We start from the raw sequence: 24138 nt of genomic DNA, 5'->3' as shown, positions 1-24138 counted from the left end.
TTCTAAAATAAGTAATTAAACAAATTAATTAAGCCATATATGATTAAAATAATCGTGCTAAACCTACGGAATCCGGGAATGCCTAACACCTTCTCCCGGGTTAATAAAATTCTTTACCCGGTGTTTAAAATAGTTTGGATGGTTTAAACATAGTCAAATTTCCTCGATTGAGATTTAAAATAAACCGGTGACTTGGGACACCATAATAATTATCCCAAGTGGCGACTTTGAATTAATAAATAATCTCATTTCGAATAATGTCACTTAAATTGAAAAAATCCCTCTATCCCCTCGGAAAAAAGGTGGTGTGATAGCTCTGGCGACTCCGCTGGGGATCGAACCCAGAATCTCTGGTTCAGGGTCCAGTATCTTCAACATGCAAGCCAAAAATATTTCAAAATAAGTCAGTATCTTATAAAAGCATGTTTCCTCTGTTCTTTCAAAACTAACAGAACTGAGCGGGTCTGATTCTCACCGGATGTGCGATACATATGCAAACATCATCCGTTCCGGCCCACAATTTTCAAAAAATCCAAAAATATTTTTCTTTACTTCCTTCTTTGGAAAGTCTTTCTTTTAGACCTCAATTTTTAAAAAAATACAAAAATATTTTCTTTTTAATTTCTTCTCAAAATCCAAAAATATTTTCATTCTTCTTTCGAAAATTGAAAAGAAAATTCAAGATTCAAAAATATTATCTTTTTTCTTTATAAGTATTTCTTTCATAAATTCAAAATAAAAGTTCAAAAATCCAAAAATATTTCCTTTCTTCTTTAGAAGTTTTTCTTTTGAAATTCCAGGAAAAAAAAGTTGAAATTTAAAATAAAAAAAAAGAAATATTTTCTTTCTTCTTTATAAGTCTTTCTTTCAAAAATTAAAAAAAAATCAAAATCTAAATAAAGAGTTAGTTTATTTACGTTATTCTTGATCTTCCCGAACTACGAAAAATCTGATTCATGTTCCCACATGATATGTAGGTAACCCACATCAGATTCGATCGAATGATTTTGGAAAAAAAAAAAAAAAAAGAAAAAAAGAGTGACAAAAAAAAAAGAGAAAAAAAGAAGAGAGAGTGTTTATTCTAACATGTTTGTTGTTTTGAAATAAAAGCTAGTTAAAGATAGTCGGTTTGGTGGTTTGCAATGGTAAGTCACACTAATCAATCCATGATCCTTCAAAAATTAAGTAGCATCTCAACCAGTGGTACAAGTACCATTGTTGTTGATCCATGCAAGATCATGAAAAAGCAAGTAGACAAGTTGGTGATAAAAATGAAGGCAAATGTTGGCTGACTTCTACCAGTTTTGTGCAACAAGACACGCTCTGCTTGGATGATCTGTGATGATAGGGAGACATGAGAATTCGTCCATGTCACGACCCAATTTTCCCTCCGTTTGGGTATTGTGATGGCACCTAGTCTTAAGGACTAGGTAAGCCTAACAATAATTAAAACAACAACATTATTTAAATAGAATCTCTTGCAATTTTCAAAACCGGTAGTATAAGTCATAAGCTCTACAGAGTGTTTGTTAGAAAACTTATAAATACAACTGTCCAGAAATAAGAATAAACAGTGCAAAACGAAAAGTTGAAGGTGACTCCGAAGCCTGCGAACGCAACGACAGCTTTACCTTGAGTCTCCGCAGCAACAGTCCACACAGCTAGCTAACGAACGATTTTCTGGATCTACACAAAATAAAATATGCAGAAGAGTAGCATGAGCACACCAAAGCGGTGACCAGTAAGTATCAAGACTAACCTCGGTGGGGTAGTGACGAGGAACAATCAAGACACTCACTAGTCTAATAAACTAAACCGATACAAGTATATAAACAACTGAAGTATGATGTCTACATAAAGACTATGCAATATGGTTCACAGTACAGTAATGGCAATAAGGAAGGAAACAACCAGTGTCAGTGAAATATCATAAAAATGACACAGAAAAATGAATGGAACCCAACCTAAATCCGAAATAACAAATACAACAAGGACAAGTAATAACGCAGCAACTACAACCGCTTTTACATCAGGTTTTAGCCAACAACTTCACGAGGAACCGAACCTCGGACAATTCACAACTCACGGGTCTCAATACTTGAACCCTAACACTTGGCATCATGTGCCCTCATAACCGCACTGACAACTCACGTGCCAATAGAGCCATTCTCACATAGAAGGGAAGTAAACAAGGGTGAGCATCTATGCTCAACAATATCAAGAACACCTCTTATCCGATAAGAGTTCTTAACTATGTGTATGTTTGTGCACGTGTCCTACCATAGTCTATATCAGCAAATAAGCATAAGGAAAAAGAACGGACAACACGTAAGATATTTTCTCACAGCTTTCACAAGATAAAGCTCACACAGGTATGTATATCACTTCACAAATATCAACAACAAGAATGCCCCCAGGACATCACAAATCAATCCCCGACATAGCCCACCTTATCTCGTCACGTGTGCAATAATAAAGTAAGTGCCCGCCTTGTCTCGCCACACGTGCATAATAATGTTCCCACCTTGTCTCGTCACATGCGCAACCCACATATATATATCCTGCCTTGTCACGCCGCATGTGCAAATATCAATAGTAACAATAGCACGACAGAAATCTCGTGCAAACACCCATATCAATAGTAACAATAACACTGCAGAAACCTCGTGCAACCCCATAACAACCGCACGACAGAAACCTCGTGCATCACAATGATAACAACCGCACGGCAGAAACCTCGTGCATCACCACAACAAATACAACAATGGCAATAATAAAAAGTACGAAAAATAAATCAACTCAAGAACTTTTAAATCATAAGAAAATGTAGAACCAATTCACAAGGAATAACCACAGTCTGGAATGCTAGGTGTAAAGAGAACAACTCAACAAGGAAAAACTAATGTGTAGCAACAATCCCACAATACACATCTCAACAACAGGGAAGCTAGCACGAGTCAAATAATTCCAAATAAAACAAGTCGACTAAGATATAGGATATCTAAACTTCTTTTAAGGTTGAGAAAATTACGAAGGATATTCAACAATAAGGATAAGCAGCGGAAAAATAATCATAACCTCAATTAAGACAGAACAATTATAGGACGATATATTAATTCCAAATAAAGATAAGTAGTTATGAAAAGATAGCATGACAATAGAGAAGGTAAATCTTCAGTTAAGTCAAATAAGAGTCAAATAGGCAATAAGAGTGAATCCTGAAGCAATTAATTCTAATTAAAGCATGTAGAGGTGAAACTAGTAAATAGGGACTTAATCACATCAAGAACAACTTCATACTTGGTGAATGTAAGGACCTAAGAATCCTAAAAGGCCAACTTTCCACAAATAAGTCCAAGCACGTACTCGTCACCTCGCGTACATGGACTACAATTAATATAGAAGACTCAAATCCTAAGAGAAAATCCCCCACACAAGGTTAGGCAAGATACTTGCCTCGAACCAAGCTCAAAACAATCGGTCACAATGCCTTCATACTCGGTGGGGGACTTAATCACATCAAGAACAACTTCATACTCGGTGAATGTAAGGACCTAAGAGTCCTAAAAGGCCAACTTTCCACAAATAAGTCCGAGCACGTACTCGTCACCTCGCGTACATGGACTACAATCAATATAGAAGACTCAAATCCTAAGAGAAAATCCCCCACACAAGATTAGGCAAGATACTTGCCTCGAACCAAGCTCAAAACAATCGGTCACAATGCCTTCCGAATGGCCCAAATCTAGCCAAACACAATTGCATAACATGAATACAACAATAATGGACTCATCTAATCAATGAAATTAATATTTTAACAAAAATTCCGAAATTCGCCCTAAAAAGTCGACTCGGGCCCACATCTTGAAATCGGGTAAAAATCACAAAATACGAACACCCATTCACTCACGAGTCCAACCATATAAGAATTACTCAAATCCGACTATAAATCTCCCTTCAAAACTCAAAATCTTTATTGAAGAAGTTCTTCCAATTTTTCCCCATTTCAACCCCAAAAATCCGAATTTAAATGGAGAAACAACTATAGATTAATGCAATAAATCCAAATTCGAGTAAGAAATCGTTACCCACAAGATTCCTCTGAAAATCCCTCAAAGAATCGCCTTCTCCCGAGCTAAAAATTAAAAAATAGAGTGAAAAATGAACTAACCCTCGATTCCAACCCCTTTCTGCCTAGCGATCCTCGCACCTGCGATCATTTCTCGCACCTGCGCCTACCGCACCTGCGGTTTAACCAGTCGCACCTGCGGAAGTCACTAACTTCCACAGCCTCCGCACCTGCGAGCCTTCTGCGCATCCGCGAGTATCGCAGATGCGGAACTTCCTCGTACCTGCGACCCCAGGCCAACTCGCAATTCTCGCATCTGCGCTTCCATCTCCGCACGTGCGAGTCTGCTGATGCGCACAAATTCTCCGCACCTGCGGAGACTGCCAAGTCCAGCTCTTCTTGCACTTGCGCCTCCATCTTCGCACATGCGGGCATCGTAGATGCAGAATTTTCCTCGCACCTACGACCCCTGGCACTCCTCTACTTTTCCGCTTCTGCGCGTGCCTCTCCGCACGTACGCTCCCGCATCTGCGGTCTCTTCACCGCAGGCGCGAAAATACCAGATGCCTGAAAACTTCAGCAGCTACACAAATTAAACTTTTAATCCGTTAAGCACCCAAAACTCACCCCGAGGCCCCCGGGACCTGAACCAATCATACCAACCAATCCTTAAACACCATACGAACTTAGTCGAGCCCTCAAATTATATCAACTAACACTAAAATCACGAATCATCCTCCAATTCAAACTTAAAGAACTTGAAACTTTAAATTCCTACAACCGATGCCGAAACCTATCAAACCACGTTTGAATGAACTCAAATTTTACACACAAGTCATATTCAACATTTCGAACCTACTCCAACTTCCGGAATCGGATTCCCACTCCGATATCAAAAATTCCACTACCGGTCCAAAACTCCAAAAATTTGACTTTTGCCATTTCAAGCCTAAATCAGCTACAGACCTCGGATTTACAGTCCGGACATGCTCCTAAGTCCAAAATCATCCAACGGAGCTAATGAAACCGACGAAACTCCATTCCGAAGTCGTCTTCACATAATTCCGACTACGGTCGAAATCCTAAGACTTAAACTTCCGTTTTAGGGACTAAGTGTCCCAAATCACTCTGAAACATCCGGTAACTGAATTTAACCATGCACGCAAGTTAATACACATAATATGAAGCTGCTCAGGGCCTTATGCCATCGAACGGGACTTAAATTCTCAAAACGACCAACCGGGTCATTACAGTCCAAGCCCTTTGGCAAATTAGTTACTGTGAAAGTTCCCATGTTGTAAGTCCTAAAATCTGATAGTCAATATGGGGGCGGTTTGATCAAAAGTCAAAATTTAAGTGCTCAATCCATAGAAATAAAAATGGTTGAATGTCGTAGTAATGTTTATGTGCTAGTCCGTGGCTAAGATGTCGCTTGGTAACTGAAAAGTCACTCCTCTTTAGCCAGGGAGGAGTCTTGGTAGCTTATTTTGTCGTCTTTTCTGTTATATGGGTTATACAGGGTTGTAACCCAGATTTCAGCTCTCATTCTATCTGTTATTCAATGAAATATAGTTTGTCCTTTTTGTTTCATTCTGTGCTTAGTTCTTTTCCTGCTAGTTCTAGTGACATGACATGCATGTGGAGTTTTGGCCAGTAACTGATTTAATTTTGAACTGGATAACTGAGAACAAGATACTTTTGAGGATGAATAAAGAATCGAAACACTTTGGAATTAAGCTCGAGCAAAATTCATGTGGAACTAGAATAGTCATACCCATGGAGGTTAATAATCTTTGCATTCAAATCATTGTGAAGGTCGGGTTTGAGGAAGAATCAATTGAAGTTTGTTGGAAAGCTTGAAATTAATGGATGGAAAGTGTCTTTTGACTGCTGTAACGACCCGACCAGTCGTTTTGAGAGTTGTAGCCCCATTCCCCCATTCACTGCTCAATTTATACTTCACAGTTGTTATGTGACTTGCCGGGGTGATTAGTTTGGGTCCGGTGAGGTTTTAGGAATGAATTGTAACACTTAGTTCCAAGGTTTAAAATTAAGTTAAAATAGTGATTGTATGTCAAATTATGTGTAAACGAACCCGGAATAGAGTTTTGATGATTCTAATAGCTTCGTATGATGATTTTGGACTTAGGAGCGTGTCCGAAATTCTTTTATAAAGTCCGTAATAGAATTTGGCTTGAAATTGCAAAAGTTGAATTTTTGGGAAGTTTGTCTGGGGAATTGACTTTTTGATATCGTGGTCAGAATCCAGTTCTGACAATTTTAATAGATCTGTTATGTCATTTATGACTTGTATGCAAAATTTGAGGTCAATCGGAATTGATTTGATAGGTTTCAGCATCGAATGTAGAAGTTGAAAATTCTTAAGTTTCTCAAGCATGAATTGGGGTATGATTCGTGATTTTAGCGTTATTTTATGGGATTTGAGGTTTCAACTAAGTTCGTATGAAGTTTTAGTACTTGTAGGTGTATTTGGTTGAGGTCCCGAGGGCGTCGGGTGAGTTTCGGATGGTTAACGGATCAAAATTTAGACTAAAACAGCTACTGGAATTTTTCTGCTAGAAACTTCTGCTGGAAAAATCGAGGTCATGAAAATCGAGGTCATGAAAATCGAAGTCAGAAAATCGAGGTCATGAAAATCGAGGTCATGAAAATCGAGATCAAGAAAATCGAAACCAGGAAAATCGAGGTCATGAAAATCGAGGCCAGAAAAATCGAGGTCATGAAAATCGAGGCCAGCGCCTGGACAGAAATTTAAGTTATAAAATGGGGTTTCGTCCCTTTTTCATTTTTGATAAATTGGAGCATGGAGAGAGGCGATTTTTGAGAGATTCTCAAGGAAAAACATCGGGGTAAGTGATTTTAACTCGGATTTGGTCAATATACACGAATATATCATTGTTTTCATCATTTAATTAGTGTTTTGAGATGGAAATTTGGGAAAAATGAGGAAGAGTTCTTGGACTAGAAATTTGAGGTTTTGAATGGGATTTTGTTATCGGATTTGAGTAAAATTAGTATGGTTAGACTCGTGAGTGAATGGGCTTTCGGGTTTTGTGACTTTTGTCGGATTTCGAGACATGGGACCCGGGGGGTGTTTGAGACGATTTCAAATTTTGGCTATAATTTCGTATTTTCTTGTGGAATTGATTCCTTTAGCCTATATTGATTATACTGCACTGCTTATAGCTAGATTCGGGACATTTAGGGACCAATTCACGAGGCAAGGACATAGCGGAGTAAGAAATTACGCGGCTTTGAGGTAAGTAATACTTCAAAACTTGGTTCTGAAAGTATGAATCCCCAAATTGTTGTTATAATAATTGTTTGGAGGTGCCGCACACGATAGTTGACGAGCGTATGGATGTGCACCATTAAAATTGTGACTTAAATAAATTCTGTGAAGTTGTAAAAATTAAAGAATCATGTTATTATCTGAACATTTCCCACGTGTTAGAGAAATTGAGCTGAGGCTCTTATTAAAGATCATGTTTAGGCTACGTGCCAATATTTTAAAATCGATGGGGTTGTGTTGATGTTGAATTAATTGTTTTAAAAATGTACATTTCACACTCAGTCATATTCATCCATTGTGAGGATATTTATGGGATCGAGTTGCGCGCCGCAGTAGGCCATATTGGCTTTATATATATTATTATTATATGGATAGGAGATGCCCGATTGCAGCAAGCCTTATAGGCTTTATTATTATTATGGGATCGGACTGCACGCCGTAGTAGGCCATATCGGCTTTATATAGTGCTTGGGCTGAAGGAGCCCCTCCGGAGTCTGTGCACACCCCAGTAAGCGTAGATGATTATATATATTCGGGATGGACTTCCCAGGGCATGGACTTACCTTACTTATTTATATGTAGTGATGAATTTTTCCTGGACATGGATCTTGTCCGTATAATTTACATTGGGGATAAATTACCCAGGGCTGGATTGGCCTTATACGGTACTGAGTAACTGGTTGTCAATTGATGTGTATATATATACGGGACGGAATATACCTGGGCTGGATTGGCCATAAACAGTATTGAGTGACCGAATAATTTGTGACTAGTATTTACATGAGGCCTTTCTACTGAGATGTCATATTCCTCATATCATATAGTATTGATCCATTTCACTTGTAATGAGTTTAACTGTTGAACTTGAAAACATGCCTACATTTTGGTACCACTATTTATACTGGACTGTACTCACAGAGCTCGTCACTACTTTCAACCGAGAGGTTAGTTTTATTACTTATTGAGTTGGTTGTACTCATACTAGAATCTGCACCTCGTGTGCAGATCCAGATGCTTCCGGATACGACGGCTGCTAGATTTCAGAATTACTTTTGTTGGAGACTATCAAGGTAGCTGCTTGACGTCCGCGGACTTGATTCCCTTCCTGTTTAGTTATTTTACTGTTCTATATTTCAAACAACGATTTTTTTTATCAGTCAGACTTTTTATTCATTTAGATGCTCATGTACTCAGTGACACCGGGTTTTGGGAATGTTTATATTTGTATTTGTGAGATTTCTTCCACTGAATTTAATTATTATATTTTCAAACTCAAAAGATATGGTGGTTTATTGAGATTGTCGGCTTGCCTAGTATTGAGATAGGCACCATCACGACAGGTGAGATTTTGGGTCGTGACAAGTTAGTATTAGAGCCTAGGTTATATAGGTCTCACGATTCTTGAGCAGGTTGAGTGGAGTCTTGAGGATCGGTACGCAGACGTCTGTACTTATCTTCGAGAGGCTGTCAAACCCTTGGAAAAATTTTACTTTCTTGTATTCTGTCGTGCGAATTTGTTGATTCTGGAAACTAAATTTCTGTTATTATATTCTCTCACAGATGGTGAGGACACGTACTAACGGATCGGATAGTCAGCTACCAGTACCATCAGTTATGGCCGTGAGAGTCCGGGGCCTTGGTAGAGTCTGGGGCCGAGGTAGAGTTCGAGGTGTAGCTCGTACAGCAGTTGGAGCAGCACCTGTAGCACCATCGGTTTCTCCAGCTCAGGAGCAGATTCTATATATAAATGAGCCGACAGGACCATCTCAGGTACCAGTTGTGCCCATTGTAATTCCAGGCTTTCAGGAGGCTCTGGCCTAGATATTGACAGTTTGCACTGGCCTTGCTCAGGTGGTTTCGGCTCAGGCCGCACCTTCCACTTCTCAGGCCGGGGGAGGTACTCATACCCCTATTGCTCGTACTCCAGATCAGGTAGTGCAGGGACTTCAGATACCGGGGGCACTACCAATTCAGCCAGCTGCAGTTGCTCAGGCCCCAGTAGTCCCCATTATGGTAGATGATGAGCAGAGGAGACTTGAGAGATTTGGGAAGCTTCGGCCTCCATCATTTAGCGGTGCTGAGTCAGAGGATGCTCAGGGTTTTCTAGATAAATGCTAGCGGATGCTTCAGACATCGGGTATTTTGGAGACCAGTAGGGTCTCGTTCGCTACTTTTCAATTTTCTGGAGCTGCCTTTAGTTGGTGGGAGGATTATGAGAGACGCAGGCCAGTCGGTGCAGTACCACTTACATGGCAAGAGTTCTCTGTTCTCTTTTTGGAGAAGTTTGTGTCGTAGTCTTGTAGAGAGGAGTTGCGCAGGCAGTTTGAGCAATTACGTCAAGATGACATGTCTGTGACGCAGTACAAGATGAGATTTTCTGAGTTGGCTCGTCACGCAGTTTTGTTGGTTCCCACTGATAGGAGAGGATTAGAAGGTTCATTGATGGCCTCATATATCAGCTACAATTACTTATGACTAGGGATAGGGTATCTGGTGCTACTTTTGATGAGGTAGTTGACATTGCTCGGCAGATAGAAATGGTCAGTAGCTAGGAACGTGGATAGAGGGAGGCCAAGAGGTCTCGTGGACCAGGTGGTTTCAGCGGTGTCCCTTCAGGGGGTCAGTTTTACCGCGGTAGGGGTCTTTCTTACATACACGCTCAAAGGGGTCGTCTAGTTCACTGTGGTGCATCATCCAGCCATGGTTTATACAGTTCTCATCAGGGTCAGTCATCTTTCGATGCCCTTCCAGCCCAGAGTACGCCCCATGCTCCTTCAGTTCAGGGATCATCTATACAAGGTTTTTCTAGTAATTATTCCGGTTCTGGAGGTCCGCCTCAGAACTCGCCACCATTCTTCGAGAGGAAGTGTTATGAGTATGGAGAGTTGGGTCATGTGAGAAAATTTTTTCCCCGCCTTACTCGAGGTCCAGTTCAGTAGAGGAGTCAAACTACTACTTTTGTACCAGTTGCTATCTGCCCAGCCAGCTCGGGGTAGGGCTCAGTCATCTAGAAGGCCGATCAGGTAACGGTCAGGCCCGATTCTATACTTTTCTTGCCAGGCCAGATGTTGTTGCTTCAGATGCAGTGATCACAGGTATTGTCTCAGTATGCCACAGGGATGCTTCTATATTATTTGACCCTGGTTCCACTTATTCGTATGTATCATCGTACTTTACTCATTATCTGGATATGCCCCGTGAGTCCTTAGTTTCACCTGTTTGTGTATTTATGCCGGTGGGCGATACTATTATCGTGGACCATGTGTATCGGTTTTGTGTGGTAACTATTGGGAGACTAGAGACTAGAGTTCATCTCTTACTGCTTACTATAGTTGATTTCGATGTAATCCTGGGTATAGATTGGTTGTCTCCATGTCATGCTATTCTGGACTGTCACGCAAAAAACGTGACGTTGGTGATGCCAGGGTTGTCGAAGGTCGAATGGAGAGGTTCTCTAGATCAGGTTCACAGCAGGGTAATTTCTTATTTGAAAACCCAGCGTATGGTTAGGAAGGGGTATTTGTCATATTTGGCTTTTGTGAGAGATGTGGATGCAAATACTCCTGTCGCGCCCCATTTTCTCGCGAAAGCGGGCTTCGACATGGTGACAACTCTTTTAAATGGGTATTAAAAGAGGAGAGTCGCCACTTAACGGTTTTTAAGGTGCGTTAGGGCACCTACTTGTAAATAACTCTGTTTGAACTAGTCTGTGTCACCAAAGATCGGGTAAGGGCTCAAATTACCTCAAAGAGAAGATGTTAGGCACTCTTAGAGGTCCACAACTGTGGGTCCCGACCGAATTATACACTATGTAGGATTTATTAAGTTAAACTAGGTTGCTAAATTGTTAATTAATCGTAGGTGGTCAAATATGCACATCAACGGAAAGCACATAAATTAATTAAATCTGATCATGAAAAGAATAAAAACATGTAAGAGTTGTAATAAATATTTTTATGAAAGACTAATTGATTATGTTAAAGGGGGACCTAAGTTTTTAAGCCTAACATATCAACTCTCGAGCAAAGTCTGCTAAGACTTTTATAGCCAAAAGTGCAATGACTATTTGGGCAATTTATGTATCATGTCCGCTACTCTCATTACTATCTTTAAATTGTTAACCTAAGAACGCACTAATTAATTCTAAATCACGTCTTAATTCAAAACTACCTGTCCCTTCCTATAGTCCAGGAGGCGTTGGACACTATCTAAAGGGAAATTTTAGACTTAAAGAAAAGCTCAGGTTTCAATTTCTATTCTTATTAGCGTCACATAAAAGGGAGCACATTAGGACTTAACCAAGTAACACATAAGGCAAGTAAGGGCTCACGTAGGCCTCCGAATTAATTAAGTAAACAAGTAATAATTAGTATAGTAAGAAAATAAGCTCTTAAGATATAGTGAAATTTTCTAATTTTAAGATTCAAAGGCATGATAATAATAAACACGAATGTAGTAGGTATTAGATGTAAGAGTAGTAAAATGAAGGAGATCAAAGCTTATTCAAGGAGATGAACTGGGCAATTCAAATTGAAAGAACTGATCATTGAGATAAATGCTAAGGTAACGTGCCCAAGCATTATGATAAGGGAGAAGAAATAGTTGGACAAGCCCAAAGATGTATTCTAGTTAGGTACTAAAAATTTATTTCTTTTCTCTGAAAAATGAAGTTCAACAATATATGGAATAGGTTCTACTCATTTTATGCAAGTGGCCCAGAAGCTTCAACACTTGAGATGTTTGTTAAATATTTACAAAAGATTTGAGTAGCAAAATGCAGAAAACTTGGTGTTTTTCAAAAACCTATATTACTATCACGAACGAGAGCCATTGTTCAGCATAGAATTAGACAAAAGCTTCTTTATCTTATAGCTAGATGTATCTGCTAAGCTATAATAGGTACTATAATAGAGATGCTATTTAAACTTTTTTTTAAAAAAGGTCAAGAAACACAGAGAGCAATTAGTCACTCCATCCCAATAGTCCCCAATTCATTATCATATCAAGTTATTACATGCCAATTGAATAGAGTTTACAATCCAGAGTTCGAGAAACTAAATAGGCAAACATGAACTTCGAAACAAATCATCTTGGCTTTCCCAATCACATGCGACTCCCAACTTGACTCAAACATCAAAAATATGCCCCATTTACACAAAGAAGACATATATTGCAGGTTAATTTACCATAGAAGCAGACTTCGGGCTTAATTACCGATGTATTTCCCTACAAACATGATCGTTATGCATTCAAAAAAGGCTTTCCATGATTTCGAGCTAAATTCAAATCGCAAGAACAAATACAGGATGTTACTAGACTTGGGCCTTAACAAAAAGTATGTCTTACTGTTATTATTCACCTTAGGGGGCATCTTAGCAGAACTCATGAATTGCTTGTTGGGTATGAAATTCACACTTGTCGCCATTAATTAGTTCAATCCTAGAAAATGATTAGGTGATTAAAATTCTTAAGCATGTGAAACATAAATGTATACACTTGATCTCTACACAATAGAGGATTCGTTCAGATTAGGTCGCATAAGTCCGACTACTCTTATTACACATCGGGACTGAAAGCGAAAGACGAGGTACTAACCTGTTTTGCTTCCAAACAGAATGCTTAAAGCATTCACATCCGCACAGCCGAACCAAAGACACAAAAAGAAAAGTAATCTGACATTCGGCATACACACAGTAAAAAATGCAAAAGACAAGGGGACACATCTCGTTTCTTCCAGCAGAATGCTTAAGAGCACTCGAACATATAAAAAAAAGAACAAATCTACACACAACTGCACATAGAGAAAAAGTAATATGCGAGAGGCAAGAAACTTACCTGTTTGCCAAGTGCGAATAATCGAAAAAGTAAAGAAAACCATATATGTATTGGTACTAAATTTGAAATATAAGCTATAACCACCGGAATGAAGTAAGCGCAGAAAGCCCCAAGCTCTTGACAACTTTGTATTTTCTAAGGTCTCGATGAACACCAATCAAGTTTCGTGTTGATGGAGGAGCAACAATAGCAGTACCAGTAATGAGAGAAAGCTAATCTCTGCTTTGACTTGCAGCCAGCATAGTAATAAAATAGCGGAATCGAAATAATAGTGCAAGGACAGAAACTAGAAAGAGAAAATCAAAGCAATGATCAATCGGTTGAATATGTAGTGTAGGGATGTGAAAGTTCAGTCGCAAGCCTTGCAAGCAGATGTGAATAAAGTGTAACTATAACCCATATGCCGTAGTAGAAAAAGGGGGTATAGAGATGAATCAAGTGTATACTTATAAGTTGTGGTAGAAATGTATAAATAATTCATGAAAAATCCCCCTTAGCGCATAGAACTAGTCAGTATTTATAGTAGAGAATAATTAGACTTAAGAGTGTGTCCCTATAATAGAAAAGAATCATACTATCGTGTATCAAAATTCTCGTTAGGCAAGGATTTGGGGATTGAAGCGAAATTGGAGTAAAAAATGAACGTTTGATGATTGATTTTGACAGATAGAGATTATGATTATTGGAAACGTTGCGTTACATAATCAGTAAAATTAGAAAAGTAACCTTCTTCACAAACCAAAAAATCAGAAGAGAATATTGGTAATTGAGTTTCCAAAATTACAATCTAATCAATACAAGAAAGCGAAGAATAGGTGAAGCACTTACCCGAAAATCTGTCCACATTCATCCAATTGACTTGAATCTGCGAATGTCGAAATGGAAAGAAGAGCATGCCAATCATGACAGCGGCTTGAGCTAAAATTGGGGCTAAAATCTCGGCTCTAAAAGGAAGTAAAAATCGAAATTTTTTCACAAATTTGAAGATGAAAACAATTAAGGAAAGAAAGTAAGAAGATAGAAACATACATAAAGAAACAAATCAAAAGAATTAACGAAAGGTGTAGGTGGGGTTCTGCGAAGTTGTCGTGGAAGACGATGATTTGGGAATTGTAGGAAATTTTAAATAATTTGGTTTAAAGGCTAAATGTTATTAGGATGCTTGCTGGCAAGGTGGGTTTGGACCTAGTTGGCAGAGTAAGTATTAGTTAGATGAGTGAAATTTGGGCCAACAAAGATTATGGGCTGCTAAATTAATTAAAGAGACATAATAATAATAATAATAATAATAATAATAATAATAATAATAATAATAATAATAATAATAATAATAATAATAATAATAATAATAATAATAATAATAATAATAATAATAATAATAATAAGAAGAAGAAGAAGAAGAAGAAGAAGAAGAAGAAGAAGAAGAAGAAGAAGAATAGTAGTAATTAACTACTATATATAAATCATAAACAAGTTAAAACAAATCAGGTTTATATTACCGAATATTGCTTATAAATAACAAAATATGTAGTGAATGTCATAATAAGGATGAAAAATATTGTGATAAACTTGTAGTAGTATTTAGAAAAAAATATAAATATTATTATGACCTTTTTGAATAAAATAGCAGCTTAGTAGGATAAATTCGGGTATATAAGGACAAAATAGGGTGTCAACAGTTGTCCTCTTTGCCCGAGAATGATAAAAGAGTTGCCGGGCAAAGAAATTGACGTAGTAGCCAATTTTGTCCGACTGATGAAATATTTGTGTAAGAAGAAAAGGCAATAAGAGTTTTGAAAAATATTGTGGACGAACTCTGGTTTTTGAGATGCCTACATATCTCGGGCTTTACGAGAATCAGGCCGTGTGTAGTTCTAGATTAAGGAAGGACATGAATCCCTAAAAATTTGCCCCAGTATTGAATTATGATCATACTGGATATTATGATCGTATAAAAATAGAAGCGTATGGTAAAAATAGGATTGAGAAGTAATGTGATTCTAAGTAAAGTGAAGACGGTTGAGAAGATTGAGAAAAAGATAAGTAAGTGGTGAAAATGAATGTTATAAAGAGGATAAAGGCACGCTAACTACTTGAAGAAAATGTTAATTCTAAAAAAAAAATTCCAGTATGAAATTGCGATGATATTAGAATTGAGTAGAAATAAAAAATAGAGAGATACTGGAAGCGAAAATTGCCCCAGTTTGAGAACAAAACTTCTTGTGATTTTTTGTGCCTTGTACCTGCAAACTTCAAGTATTGCTACAAAAGATAATTAGTATGTAAGCACATGTAAGCATTAATAGGATGAATGTAATTTACTGAAAATATTTAAACTTGATGCAAATTCCCTTTAGACCATGAAAGTTGTCTTCAGACGATGGGGATGATGTCCTTAGACCATGACATCCTGGGCCATGAAACATATAATAAAGGGATTCACAGGCTATGAAATGGTGTCCTCGGGCCATGAGGATGGTGCCGTTGGACTATGACGCCTTTGAATAATGATATACAGCTTTGAGATCCTTAGGCCATGGAATATTGTCCTTAGGCTATGAAGATGATGCCTTCGGACAATGTGGCGATATTTCAGCCCATGATATGCAAAGATGCGGCGATATTGATTGTTCAATAGAGGAAATAGGCAATGCTTAGCCATATGCGAGAATAAATGAAGGCAATGCTTAGCCTTGTGTGAGATGAGGGCAGTGCTTAGCCCTATGCAAATAATGAGGGCAGTGATTATCCCTGTGCAAATGAAGGTAGTGTTTAGCCTTATGCAATGACGGAGGCAGCGCTTAGCCTCATGCAATATAATGAGGGCAGTGCTTAGCCCGATGTAGAGAGCCCGATGTAAAGAAAGGCAGAGCTTAGCTTCATGCAATGTAATGAGGGCAGTGCTTAGCCCTATGCAAATTATGAGGCCAATGCTTAGCGTTATGCAGATGTAGAGGCAGTGCTTAGACTCAAGCAAGTAGAAGGGTCGTGCTTGACCCTAATGTAGATAGAGAGGGTAATGCTTAGTCCTATGCAAAGAAAGACAATGCTTAGCCTTATGCAAAGAAAGGCAATGCTTAGCCTTGTGCAATAATGGAGGCGGAGCTTAGCCTCATGCAAGTGGGGGAAGGCAGTGCTTAGCCTTATGCAAATGATGAGGGGCAGTGCTTAGCCTTATGCAAGTAATGAGGGCAGTACTTAGCCCTATGCAGAGGAAGGCAATGTTTAGCCTTATGCAATACTGGAAGCAGAGCTTAGCCTCATGCAAATAGGGATAGGCAGTGCTTAGCCTTATGCAAGAATGGAGGTAGAGCTTAACCTCATGCAAGGATAAAGGCAGTGTTTAGCCTCATGCAAGTGGAAGAAGGCAGTGCTTAGCCTTATACAAGAATGAAAGTAGAGCTTAACCTCATGCAAATGATGAGAAGGCGGTGCTTAGCCTTATGCAAGTAGAGGTAGACAGTGGTTAGCCTTATGTAAATGAGAGAAATCAATTCTTATCCTTATAAAGGTGAAGACTTCGTGCTTTGTGGTGTATATCCCTATGCAGGTGGTGGTCCTCGCGCTTTGCAGCGTATGTCTGTTGAGAAATTCTTGACGAGGTTGTACCTATCATTCGTTTTCGAAGACTTTGATGATATAATCCCAAATTTTGAGGAAACTCAAAATATTTGCCACAGTTTCGTCTTTGGAGAGAAATTGAGTTTTTGGTATAATGAGACTGAACCCAATAATAGGCTACCTACGTATCCCCTCTTATACAGAAAATCTGGTCAATACATAGTTCATATTTGAAACTTATAGAATCGCTTGAGAGTGCAAGATCTATATGATAGGATAGTCCTCTATTGAAGTCCTGGTGAATGCTCCAAAAGTACAGAGTGTGATTATAAGATCGAACTTAGACAAAACAATTTTAGAAGAGTATCACAGATGGGTGGGTGGAGATTGGTAGAGTAATAGCATAGTGCTTGAGTGGTATTGACAATCAAGACTACAAATCTCGGGAAGGTCCCAACGATCTAAGATTCGGGCACATATTCTGGAGATAAGCAAACAAAGTGCCGAAAGCAAACGCATGGGTCTAACCTCCTTGGACTTTGGATGCTATGCCTTGGATGTAAAAACGTGCAAGATACGCAAGGAAACGAAACTATTAGGCCACATTTGACGCTAAGATAGAGTTGAATTACTTTAATAAAATAGAGATTGATTGTATGAAAAATCGAAATGCCTTAACCTTTTTAAAAATAGAATATTATGCCAGTTGGACAAAAATGTCCGAAGAACCCAAGTTAAGAAAATTTCATATAACTCGAGTATTGCATAAGTTGGGATACGGAACGAATATCCAAAAATGACGTTATTTGGATGCTAGCCCTAAGACATGATCTGGAGTGGGTTGAATAGAGGATAGTGACAATTGAATGGTAATCTCCTTTTGAAAAAGTTATACCCACATAAGGACAGTTAAGATGAAATATCCCTTGAGAAAGAAATCACGCCATTAACTACGACTGATGATAATGATAGATCAGTTCTTTTATGTAAACAATGGATGTAATACTTCATTTAGGAAAAATAAGAGGTTATGGTTGTGGGACGGGAAGATAGATTGTCCAGGCCCAAGATTTGCATTATTTGAGCCTAAGAATAGAAGTCTAAGAAATGCTCAGGACTTGATTGTGTTAAGCGTGTAGTAATTTTGAAAGAATATGTCCTGAATGCTTTGAAATAAATAGTAAGCGAATAAGTATAGATATTTAAGAGATATAGATATACAGATAAGCCGTTATGGGGATGGCACAAGAGATAAGGATGTTTTGAATGAGTTAGCTCTGCTCCTCCTAAATTAGAATAGTTTAAGACAATAAATAGTCAGCATATTAGCACATGCTTTTCCAAATAAGGCACATAAAGTATGAAGCTATCACTTGGGATTGTAAAAATCCCATTGGACTTAATACACCAAGGGTATTCATCCATCCTAGGTTCAACATGATGCTTGCACAGTTTCCACCAGAGAAGGTTTTTAAGGGGGGACTAAACTGGTACTCTCAAGCGGACAACTTGAGAGGGAAAGGTACGGTGTAACGACCCGACCGGTCGTTTTACTTGCTAGAATCTCGTTCCCCTAAATAAGACTTCACGTACTTGCTTTTGCTGATTTATGACTTGCAGGGATAGTTGGTTCGGGATTTGGAAGAGTTTGGATTGAAATCGGATCACTTAGTTCCTTAAGTTTGGCTTAAAAGGCTAAGCTTGACTTTGGTCAATATTTTGAGTAAACAACCTCAGAATCGGGATTTGACGGTTCCAATAGGTTCGTATGATGATTTCGGACTTGGGCGTATACTCGGATTGGGTTTTGGATGGCACGAGAGCATTTTGGCGCCTAATAGTGAAAGTTGGTTCTTGAAGAACTTTGAAGTTCTTTAAATTTGGCTTAGAGCGGGTTTTGGTGATATCGAGGTCCAAATAAAATTTAGAGATCGGGAATAGTTCTGTAATGACATTTAAGACTTGCACGCAAAATTTAGTGTCATTCCGAGTAGTTTAAGTATGATACGACGCATTCGGAGCGATTTAGAAACTTGAAGTTCAAAGTTTGATTCAATTTGGTTTTGGGTGTGATTCTTGGTTTTGTTGTTGTTTTACGCATTTCGAGAGTTCGAGCAAGTTCGTATTATATTTATAGACTTGTTGGAGTAGTTGGACGGTGTCCCGAGGGACTCAGGTGCATTTCGGACCGCCCTGAGTTGAGTTGAAACACACCAGATTTCCGCTGCTGGTTTCTTTCTTCGCGAACGCGGTCAGACCCTCATGTTCGCGATGAAGGATTTGGGGTCTGTGGGCTGGGAAGCTTTTTCCCTTCACGTTCGCATACGTAGGACCGCGTTCGCGGAGGTCTGGGCCCTGTAGTCTTCGCGTTCGTGTGACCTAGCCCGCGTTCGCGTAGAAGAGGCTGATCTAGGTGGTCGTTGTTCATTCTTCGCGTTCGCGAAGAAGCCCTTGCGTTCGCGTAGGGTAGGCCAAGCGAATCTCCGCGTTCGCATTGCTCCTGTCGCATCCGCGATGGGAAATTTTCCTTGGGCCTGGGCTGTTTGCCTTCGCGATCGCGAGGCCTCTTCCGCGATCATGAAAAAGCGGAGCAGCTGGGCAGTGAGTTTAAAATTGGGACTTGGGCATTTTTAGGGTCATTTATTACACTCTTGGGAGACTTGGGAGCTCTTAAGGAGGGGATTTGGACCTAGATTTGTGAGGTAAGTAATTTCTACCTAATGTGAGTTTAATACATAGTTTATGGGTAGATTATAATATGCAAATTAGTGAAAATCATAGGTTTAGAGGCAAACCTAGGTTTTTTTGATAAAAATGGAGTTTTACCACGAAAATGGCTATAGAACTTAATGAAAATCATATATTTATGTTTACAACTTTCTTCGAAAATTTTCAGAATCCGGGCACGTGGGTTCGGGGGGTGAATTTTAGGAATCTTGCATTTAGGGTTGGGAAATTACTTAAATATTAGGGATATGAACTTTTAAGCTTATATTGATTAGTTTCTACACTATTTGGGTAGTTTTGGGTTGTTCAGTACCAAATTGAGGGTTTGGGCATAAGCTTGGACCGAAAAGTAGGCCTTAAAGCGAGGTAAGTCTCTTTTCTAACCTTGTAAGAGGGAAATTTCCCAATAGGCGAACTTAATTAATGTATGATTATTTGTGGGGGCTACGTACGCACGAAGTGACGAGAGTCCGTACGTAGCTACTATTCTTGTTATGTCCGGGTAGTTCTAGGCATACACCATGCTTTGTGGGTACCGTTATCAGGGTTACCAGAGACGTTTTTAGCTGATCTCAGGGATGCTAGAAATCTGAATTTTAGACAGTCTCTGATGGGTTCTATTGAATCTACTATGGCCTACGGTCCAGTATATTTTAATACTCAACCCAATCTTCAATTATCTCTATCTGATATTAATATACTTGATGCCTTGACATTAAATGTGAAAACGCATGGTTATAATTATGCGCTTGGATCTGAACTTATATGTTTATCATATAGAATTTATTTTAAATTACTATCTACGTTAAACCCTAGATGTAAACTGTATGATACATCAGATCAGACTATATTAGTGGAAACCAATTTTGCAAAGTCTATGATCACCACGAGGAGACCTATTAAGTGGGAAGAAATTAATTTTCTGACTACTTGGACTTAGGATTCGGTTATATCCCCTAGTCAGATTACTAATGCTGTCAATAATACGGAATATTATCATATTACTCAAAATCCGGATGGTAGGATTTGCATTCAATTTGATGAAAATAGTTTCACTTATAATAGGCAGTCATTTTCTAATAATAGACTTTTGCCTGCTATTAGTCCTAGTTATAATAGGCATTCATTTACTAATCGTAGACTGCTGCCTGATATTCAACATATTTCACCTGTTGAACCAGTCTATGGACCAGCTAGAAATCGTGTTGCATCTTTGCATACAATTTCTACCAAAATGGGTGATAAGCCAGTTGAAAGGGTTAAGATTAACCCCCAAACAAATATTGTTCAGGATAGTGATAATATTTCTGATAAGGATATTCCTTCTGCATCCGAAATGGATTTCAACCCCAATGATACTTAATGATCCCACACCAAATAGATTTTAGTCCAGAGTTACAAGCTAGAAAATATATTCAAAAAGATTTTTTTTTGTAATAAATGGAACCGGTTTAAAACTTGATTTTTTTAAACCTTAGTAAAGAGGATTTAAATAATATTTCTCAAGAGTTGTATGAAACTTGTGCTCTACATAATCAAATTATGTATTTTGTTCCTTGGTTTATAACTACTTATTTACCGCTTTATATAAAGGTTTTAGAAAGATCTTATAAAGATGGGAAGGGCAATATTACTAAAGCTGTATACCCTCCTCAAGCACCTTTTGTTTTACCAAATAATACAAGTATTACATTTACTGCATTTCAAAAATTTATTGATGAAGATGTTGCTGCAGTCAGCATCGCAGAAATTAATAATTTGATTTCTCAAAATAACTATTTAAGTTTATATGTTAAAGTTTTGGGTGAATACATCAGTTCTCTTGATAAAAAACTTAATGAATTAGCAGTTTTGATAAAGGAAATGAGTACTAGCAAGAAAGTAACTGATATTGCCTCTACTTCAGGAAGCAAATCAGAAGCTCAAATTGTTCTTACTCATGTTCAAAGACCACCTGAGATTCAGGATTTTAAATTCAAGTCTTTAAATGATTTAGAAGAACTTCTTGATAAAAAGTTATCTGGTTTAAATATCAAACCTATTGATTTATCAAAAGATTTTGCTGATAAATAAGATATCACTTTTGATTATAAAAATGAAGTTTGGTCAGAGTTAATAAACTCAGAGGTTATCCCAAAAAGAATAGTAAGTATGCTGATAAACCCAGAATGCAAACTTATTATTATAAACGTCCTACTTCTCAAGATGTTTTAATATAAGAACGAGTTTTGAATCAGACTAATACGTCTTATAATGGTTCCGAAATTTATGAATGGAATCTTGATGGTTTAACTAATAGACAATTGACTATTTTTGTACATAGAATGCTTATGTACGCAACTATCTGTAAAAGTATAAAAAATACAGATAGAACTATTTACAAAATGATTATTGCAGGTTTTACTGGCCAGCTTCGTGGCTGGTGGGATAATTATTTAACTGCTGATGAAAAGGCGATGGTTATTAATGCTATAGCCACTTGCGAAGGAGTTGATAACTTAGGCATGGCTCTAGTGAAAAATAGAGAAGATGTTGTTTACACTCTTGTTCTTACCATATTAGAACATTTCAATGGTAGATTTATCAATCAGAACGAGACTGTCCGTACTTTGCTAAATGGCCTTAGATGTAGGACCTTAAGCGAGTTTAGATGGTATAAAGATACTTTTATGAGTAGAGTAATGGAATTACCCGAAAATAAGTATGAACATTGGAAAGCTAAGTTTATAGATGACCTTCCCTTGCTGAAAGAGTAAGAAAAACTATAAGGGGTAGTTACGGGAAAATTCCGTACAAAGATTATACTTATGAAAAATTGAGAGGAGTATGCACACAAGAAGGATAAAACTTGTGCAATGAGTTAATATTGTCCAGACAGCTTAAGATAGATAAGCTTAGAGAGAAATCTCAATTAGGAGACTTTTGTACCCAGTTCGGATACCCGGTTTACCCGAGACTTCTACTCATAAGAAGAAGAAACATAGATATCATAGGTACCCAAATCCAGACAGTCCTTATAAGAAAAAGAGATCGAGATATAGATCCAAAGAAGAGCGTGATGCTAAAAAAGCCCATCGCAAGTCTACTAGATTTATGAAAAATAGGTCTAAGCGAGATCTTGCTGATATTAAGTGTTATAAATGTGGAAAATTTGATCATATAGCTCCAAATTGTAAGCTTCAAAAGCTGAAAATCTTAGAACTAGACGATGAATTACGTGATAAGGTTTATGGTTTGTTATACACTTCTGGATCAAAATCTAATTATTATTCTGAGTTAGAATCTGAAGTTGAAGTCGATTTACTTGATTTATCTAATAGTGATAATTATATTGATAATACTTGTACAGCTTGCAAAGGTAGTATATGTACTTGTGATGATGATGAATTTTATAAATTACAATCTCAATTTCAAGATTTGAACATGAAAACTATTATGTCTGATAATATAATAGAACTTTTAAAAGAAGTTACTGATGATAAATTTCATAAAAAAATTATTAATTTGGCTGCAAGTTCAAGTTCTAGTTCTTCAAAACCTTTTGAAAAACAAAAGAACGAATTTGAATATTCTGCGCCTTACTCTTTTTCAGAAGTTAATTATCGACTGGTTTGATAAAACCCTCAAAATCTCCTTGGTCTTACACAGCTTTTTATGTTAATAATCCTGCTGAAAAGGAACGTGGTATTCCTAGATTAGTTATTAATTATAAACCTTTGAATAAGTATTTAAAATGGATAAGGTATTCCATTCCCAATAAAAAGGATTTATTATCAAGATTATATGATGCCAATTTATTTTCAAAATTTGATTTAAAATCTGGATATTGGCAGATTCAAATATTTAAAGAGCATACTTATAGAACTGCTTTTAATGTTCCATTTGGGCAATATGAATAGAATGTTATGCTTTTTGGTTTAAAGAATGCCCCCTCTGAATTTCAAAAAATCATGAATGATATATTTAATCCATATCTGGATTTTATCATTGTTTATATTGATGACATTTTGATATTCTCCAAAATATTTGAAATGCATATTAAGCATCTAGATATCTTTAAAAAGATTGTTATACAAAATGGTTTAGTTATTTCAAAACAAAAAATGAGTTTATTTCAAATAAATGTTCGATTTTTAGGACATAATATTTGTCAAGGAAAAATTACTCCTATACAAAGATCGATTGATTGTGCATCAAAATTTCCTGACGTTATTACTGATAGAACTCAATTGCAAAGATTTTTGGGAAGTTTAAATTATATATCCCTTTTTTATAACAATTTATCTCGTGATTTGTCCCCTTTATATGACAGACTAAAGAAGGATTATAAAAAACCTTGGACTGATAGTCATACTGCTTTAGTTAAAAATATTAAACAACGAGTTAAGTCTTTACCTTGTTTAACTCTTGCTAATCCAGCTTGGCAAAAAATTATTGAGACAGATGCGTCTAATATTGGTTACGCAGGGATTTTAACCCTTTTGTAACAAATTATCAATCTCTTTTTTTGCAAAATTCTACCAATTCAGCGTTCATCTGACAAGGTCGAGATTTAGTATGAATATCATCCTCATAGAAATTATCTTTATATGGAAGAGTGATAATATGCTTTTTTCGATCCCAAAAAGCACAA

General features: G+C 37.5%; 1 long non-coding RNA gene across 2 annotated transcripts; it reads right to left on the bottom strand.

Annotated features, from left to right (window-relative positions):
• Positions 1 to 1474: 1474 nt before the first annotated feature.
• On the bottom strand, positions 1475 to 14374 carry LOC107771568 (uncharacterized). Of its 2 annotated transcripts, none has more exons than XR_012708438.1 (2): positions 14046 to 14374; positions 1475 to 1686 (listed from the first exon to the last, which is right to left on the bottom strand). It is a non-coding gene; the product is annotated as an uncharacterized LOC107771568 (long non-coding RNA). The 2 variants fall into 2 exon arrangements; XR_001644841.2 differs by lacking the exon at positions 1475 to 1686 and adding an exon at positions 12325 to 12821.
• Between the last annotated feature and the right edge of the window lie 9764 nt (positions 14375 to 24138).

The sequence above is a fragment of the Nicotiana tabacum genome, chromosome 4 (assembly GCF_000715075.1).
Source record: "Nicotiana tabacum cultivar K326 chromosome 4, ASM71507v2, whole genome shotgun sequence".
NCBI classification, from domain to species: domain Eukaryota; kingdom Viridiplantae; phylum Streptophyta; class Magnoliopsida; order Solanales; family Solanaceae; genus Nicotiana; species Nicotiana tabacum.
The sequence above is the reverse complement of the archived record's forward strand: the minus strand, read 5'-3'. Positions and strand labels throughout refer to the sequence as shown.